The 6661-nt window shown below is 45.4% G+C and overlaps 1 non-coding gene across 1 annotated transcript; it reads right to left on the bottom strand.

The window, feature by feature from the left end:
- Nucleotides 1-5183: 5183 nt before the first annotated feature.
- Nucleotides 5184-5268, bottom strand: TRNAR-UCU (transfer RNA arginine (anticodon UCU)). Its single transcript is given in 2 exon segments — nt 5184-5219; nt 5232-5268. It is a non-coding gene; the product is annotated as a tRNA-Arg (tRNA).
- Nucleotides 5269-6661: the final 1393 nt, after the last annotated feature.

The raw sequence follows: 6661 nt of genomic DNA, 5'->3' as shown, positions 1-6661 counted from the left end.
GCTGGGAGCTGTAGGACTTTTTTTCTGTTTAAACATGCATAGAATTGCACCCTTAGTCTTGAATTTAGATGTGTATAACTGAGAGTAAGCCAGCTGTGGTTTTTGCTTCAGTAGGTGGTACACACAGAGACCTGGTTCGCATGATCAAACAATCTATGGATTGTTTTATTTATTTGTTAACCTTAGGTTGTTTGAGCACACTGGAGCAAGCAAGTGTGCTGGTTCCCACCCACTCCCATTTTCAATTAACAATGCAGGAATGCCCCATTCCTGGGTTGTTTCAAGATGTGTAAAGCTGGAGGACTGGGTTAAACAACCCAGGGTTAACCCAACAACTGCCCATGCTTTTTCCTGGTTTGTTAACTGAAAGAGGAAGTGGCGAATGGGCAAGAGGCAGTGTGCTCACTCAATTCCACTTGGCCCACCAATTCCTGGATTAAACAACCCAGGAAACAGCCATGACACGTAAACCAGGTCTCTGAGAGGTTTCTTTGAACACATCTCAGCTGTCTTGCCTGTTCCATTTTAGACTGAAAAATGGTGTTGGCTTGAAAGCTTACCTGATGAGGGAGATGTCCCTTTCAATTCTTTGCCTGCTAATTGAATCATATGCAATTGGGAATACCAAATATTCTTATTTTGTCCTGCCCTAATAGTGACATTTCACACTTTGCTGTATCTACATTTGTAAACAGTGGAAAGCAAATGTTCAGGATGCAATCCTAAAAATTCTTTCTAGGGCAGGGGTAGGCAACGTGGTCCTGGACACTTTTCTTGGAGCCTGCCAAGTTGCCCTATCCGTCCCACTTAAAAAAAAATGAACACATTTTCTTACTAGCAGCCAGGATTGCTGTGAAATAGGTTTCTGATGGTGCTGAAAACTGGGTTCAAAGGAGTTGTGTATTATATTGGGGCTCAGACCCCACATCTGCGTTATCCTGTCATGATGACTAGATGGTACTTTCAGGATAAGAAGCATTATGCCTCTGAATATTAGTTGCTGCAGAGCAGCAGGAGAGGGCTCTTGTTGCTTTGTCCTGCTTTTGGACTCCCCAGAGGCAATCTAGTTGACCACTGTAAGTAACAGGATATGGAACTAGATAGGTCTTTGGTCTTCTTATATTCTATGGTCTTAGGGAGAGTTTAGCACTAGATGGGCAGCAGTCTGAGCTTTCCCATGTAATAGACCCTTTATCACTCCTCTGAAGGAAAATATGATGGCTCTACTGCAAGCCATCTCTATTTCCCCGCTTTTTCATTGAAATTGTTCACAGCTTTGCCTTGTCTGCTTGAACCAAAATCCCACTGAAGGAGTTTTTCTTCCCTTCTTGGTGGCTCTTTGAAGAGGGGTGACCTAGGTATGGCAGTGTCAGGTGAATGCTGTTAGAGAAGAGCTTTACTTCCCTGCCCACAACTTTCCTAACTGGGTGTGCTGCTAGTGAGCTAACTTTACATGCAAATGGACCAATTTGCATGGGTGTTTACATGTGAGCCGGCACGCATGGAATGCTTACACAGACAAGCACTTTATCCTGTCTGTTTTCAGAGAGTCTGTTGTACAAAGGTGACAATTACTGTGCTTCGTGGAAATTCTTACTATGAATTCCTCTCTCCTGGACAGCATTGCAGAATATGCTGGATAATTTGGCCCTGTTTGGTGCTGGAATGAACTCCATCAAGCTCAACAGTTTTGTTTTGTTTTAATTTAAAAAAGGGGAAGGGGGGGTTGAACTGCTGATTTAACTTTTGTTGCCTCTTTCCTCCACCTGCCTGACACATCCTAGGTAGGGTCAGCAATCGGCTCACAGAGGGCTCGAGTATTCTTCCTGTGGGGAAGGGAGATCCCTGGCCTGCTTTACCTACATCTTTCCAATGTATAGCAAGTGTTGTCCAATGAGAGTAACGCTTCCACACTTCACTTCATATGCTCCGATTGGCAGAAGAGAAGGGTAGATGGAGGGAAGTGTAGTTTCTTCTCTCACCTCTGCTTCCTGGGGCCAAAATAAGCATTACTTTAAATGTGTATCTAGTGGCTATGTCTTTTAAAAATGTTTACACTAGAGTAAGTAGAGAGGCCCCCTTCATGGATCACTGCCTTGTTGTGGCGAAGGGGCTTGCGTAACTCAGTGAAGCCATAAGCTATGCCGTGCAGGGCCACCTAAGACAGACAGGTCATGGCGGAGAGTTCTGACAAAATGTGGTCCACTGGAGAAGGAAATGGCAACCCACTGCAGTATTCTTGCCAAGAAAACCCCATGGAACGTATCACAAGGCTAAAAGATATGACGCCGGAAGATGAGCCCCTCAGGTCGGAAGGTGTCCAATATACTACTGGGGAAGAGCAGAAGGAATTTCCAAGTAGCACCAGAAAGAGTGAAGCGGCTGGGCCAAAGCCGAAAGGACACTCAGCTGTGGATGTGTCTGGCGGTGAAAAGAAAATCCGATGCTGTAAAGAACAATATTGTTTAGGGACCTGGAATGTCAGATCAATGAATCAAGGTAAGCTGCAGGTGGTCAAACATGAGATGGCAAGATTGAACATCGACATCTTGGGAATCCGTGAACTAAAATGGACAAACTAACAACAAAGCTAGCAGAGATGACAGTATTCCAGCTGAGCTATTTAAAATCCTAAAAGATGATGCTGTTAAAGTGCTGCACTCAATATGCCAACAAATTTCGAACACTCAACAGTGGCCGCAAGACTGGAAAAGGTCAGTTTACATTCCACTTCCAAAGGGCAATGCCAAAGAGTGTTCGAACTACCATACAATTGCGCCCATTTCACATGCCAGCAAGGTTATGCTCAAAATCCTACAAGCTAGGCTTCAGCAGCATGCGAACTGAGAACTACCGGAAGTACAAGCTAGGTTTCAAAGAGGCAGAGGAACTAGAGATCAAATCGCCAACATTCGCTGCATCATGGAGAAAGCAAGAGAATTCCAGAAAAACGTCTATTTCTGCTTCATTGACTACGCTAAAGCCTTTGATTGTGTGGATCACAACAAACTGGCAAATTCTTCAAGAGATGGGAGTACCAGACCACCTTACCTGTCTCCTGAGAAACCTGTACGAGGGTCAAGAAGCAACAGTAAGAAGCGGACATGGAACAACCGATTGGTTCAAAATTGAACCAATATGACAAGGCTGTATATTGTCGCCCTGCTTATTTAACTTATATGCAGAGTACATCATGAGAAATGCTGGGTTGGATGAATCACAGGTCAGAATTAAGATTGCCGGGAGAATTATCAACAACCTCAGATACACAGACGATACCACCCTAATGGCAGAAAGCAAACAGGATCTAAAGAGCCTCTTGTTGAGGGTGAAAGTGGAGAGTGCAAAAGCTGGTCTGAAACTCAACATTAAAAAAAACTAAGATCATGGCATCTGGCCCCATCACTTCCTGGCATATAGAAGGGGAAGAAATGGAAGCAGTGACAGATTTTATTTTCTTGGGCTCCAAGATCACCGCAGACGGTGACTGTAGCCATGAAATTAAAAGACACTTGCTCCTTGGCAGGAAAGCTATGGCAAAGCTAGACAGCATAGTAAGAAGCAGAGACATCACCTTGCCGACAAAGGTTCGTATAATCAAAGCTATGGTTTTCCCAGTAGCAACGTATGGCTGTGAGAGCTGGACTATAAGGAAGGCTGAGCAGCGAAGAATTGATGCTTTCGAACTGTGGTGCTGGAGATGACTCTTACGAGTCCCCTGGACAGCAAGGAGGTCAAATCAGTCAAATCCTAAAGGAAATCAACCCTGACTGCTCATTGGATGGACAGATACTGAAGCTGAAGCTCCAATATTTTGGCCCCCTAATGCGAAGAGAAAACTCTCTGGAAAAGACCCTGATGCTGGGAATGACTGAAGGCAAAAGGAGAAGGGGATGACAGAGGATGAGATGGCTAGATAGCATCACCGATGCAATGAATATGAACTTGAGCATGCTCCGGGAGAGAGTGGAGGACAGGAAGGCCTGGTGTGCTATGGTCCATGGGGTCACGAAGAGTCGGACACGACTGAACAACAACAAAGTAGAGAGGCCCCAAATCCATATTGGGTCCTTAGCATAGTGGGTGGGCTTTTAAGATCCAGATTGGGGTCCCTGGACCTATTTAGAGCAAAAATGAAAAGATGTAACTGCTACACATACATTATGTCTGAATGCATCCCATCAAAAAGATAACAGATTTAGTAGCAGGTGGAATATTGACATAGTAGGCTCCATTTTGCGGTGGTGGTGCATGCAGCATCAGTTTTGATTCTGTCAGCAATAAACCAGAGGCCATAGCAAAGTGTACATCTTCATCTAGCCAAGCGCCTGACTGAAATGACCTGGGGTGGGAATTCAAACCAGGATAAGGCCACCGAACTCTCCCACCAAGAAATGCCACACCGTTTATCCCGCTGCGTGTACGCCTCAAGCGCTTTGCATACACACGGGCTATTGCTGCTACCCCTGCTTTGCATTTCAGCTTTGTGCATAAGGCAGTATAGAAAGTACTTTATTAGAGAACCTTCGGAAGGTTTCTGGCGTCCCAAAGAAAGGCTGAGGAGGAGCTGCGGGCTGTGTAAGCTGCCCCACGCACCTGAGGGGATGCTTCGTTCTGCCCAGTCCAGACCCGCCTGTACGGCTTCTGGCTGAGCATACCATCCTTGCCTGCGCCAGTGCAAGCAGAGATGCAGCAGCAATCGTCCTCGGCCTGGGCTGCCCGCAGGGGGCATCCATTTTTTGTGTCATGTGTTCTTCGGCGCCTAGCTCTTACGGGTGTCAGTCAGCGGCCCTTTACTTAAGGTGACATCACGGATTGTCAAGAGCCGCCCTCGATCGGGAATATGTCCCACAGACCACAACGCTACTGCAGGCGGCCAGGATTTCTGTGCGCGCGTGTTAAGCAGCACCGGGATCTCCCTTGAAGGCTGAGGTAGTATCTTCTTCGTATCATTCCTCCTGCCCGCCCCTCAGACTCGAGCGCCTCCCTAGGCAGAGCTCCTCCTGAGGGGAAGGGCTACAGCCGGCGTTGTAAGCGAAAGGGCCCGAGTTGTGCTCGGTGGCCTTCCCGAGCGGTTCTTTTTCCCGGCTCAGCAAATTTTTACCCTGGAGTAATACAGGAAGTACTTTAAAAAAGAGAGAGAGAGAAAGGAAGGAAGGAAGAGAAAAAAAAAATTCTACCCGCGACTCCGCCGGGACTCGAACCCGGAACCTTTGAATCTCTTCACCCTCTAGAAGTCCAATGCGCTATCCATTGCGCCACGGAGCCACCTGTTGGATTCTCTGTACAATCGCTATACGACTCAGAGGCGCATACTTCCCCATACTTGGGGAGAAGGAGTTTGGCTTTACATGCGCGCGCCTCTCTGCCTGCAGAGTCGCCGGCTCACTTCCGCTATCAGAGCCCGGCTGGCCGGGTGGAATTAAAGCAGCGGGGAGGGAAGGCGGGGGGAGCGCTCGTCTCCCGCGTGCTCAGTGATTAGAACAGACTCTCACCGCCCCCTTCTAAAACGGAGTTTTGTCAAATCACAAAACAGATGTCCGTTTTATAATTTACCTTTGCAATCCATAAAATGGAGAGGAGGAGGAGAATGTAAGCCGCCTTGGGTTCCTTGCAAGAGGAAAAAAGGCGGGGTATAAATGCAATAAATAAATAAAATCTCCTTGCGACTAAAAAAAAGCAACAACCAATGGAACTAATTTCCGCATATAAGCAGACGTGCCATTGAAATCAATGCCACTATTTCATGTATTTTTTTTTATTATTTATTTTAGGGTAGGGCTACATATTCCCTGGAAAAGACCCTGATGCTGGGAAAGACTGAAGGCAAAAGGAGAAGGGGACGGCAGAGGATGAGATGGCTAGATAGCATCACGGATGCAATGAATATGGACTTGAGCACACTCCGGGAGAGTGTGCAGGACAGGAAGGCCTGGCGTGCTATGGTCCATGGGGTCACGAAGAGTCGGACACGACTGAACGACTGAACAACAACAAAGGGCTACATATGGCGCTGAGGCTGCAATCCTCCGTACGCTTACCTGGAAGAAAGCTCCTTTGAAATCAGTGGAATTTACTTCTGAGTAGACACGCAATAGGATTGTGCATTTTTAAAAAATTACTCTCAAAGTCAGTAGTGATCCATTAAAAATAATAATTGAATTTTACAAGAAAGGATTTATCCAATTGCTTTAAAGAGTTCCATTTTGAATCCTTCCATTAAATAATCTTGTAATTAGATAATTTCAAGTGTACTGAAGTGTGTTGAGACAAATATTTAGATAGAAAACACAACCAAATAAAATGAGGAATGTTAGTTTTCTATCTAAATGTTACTGTTTTAAAAACTTTTGTCATTGTTCATCTTGTATTTCCCAACTGGCTTTTCTTTGAAAAAAATGTAAGTGCGAGAGAATAACTACAAAGTGATGACTTTATTATCAAGTTCTGTTGGTGTAAGCGTGTGCAAGTTTTGTGGTTATACAGAATTCTTCATCAGTGAAAAGATGAATGGGGTGCCAGAAGTTTTTTTTTTCTTTTTGAATGAAGATGCTTTGAAACACGTCAAGTAGCAAATGGATTGACAACTGGTGTCAACCATTTGATGATGGTGTCAATCATTTGATGAAGCAGTTCAATCATTCATGCTTCATATGTGCAT

Source organism: Heloderma suspectum, chromosome 4 (assembly GCF_057233095.1).
Source record: "Heloderma suspectum isolate Gila_16-S chromosome 4, 16-S_ref, whole genome shotgun sequence".
Lineage (NCBI taxonomy): Eukaryota > Metazoa > Chordata > Lepidosauria > Squamata > Helodermatidae > Heloderma > Heloderma suspectum.
Note: the sequence above shows the minus strand (reverse complement) of the source record. Positions and strands in the feature narration are given on the sequence as shown.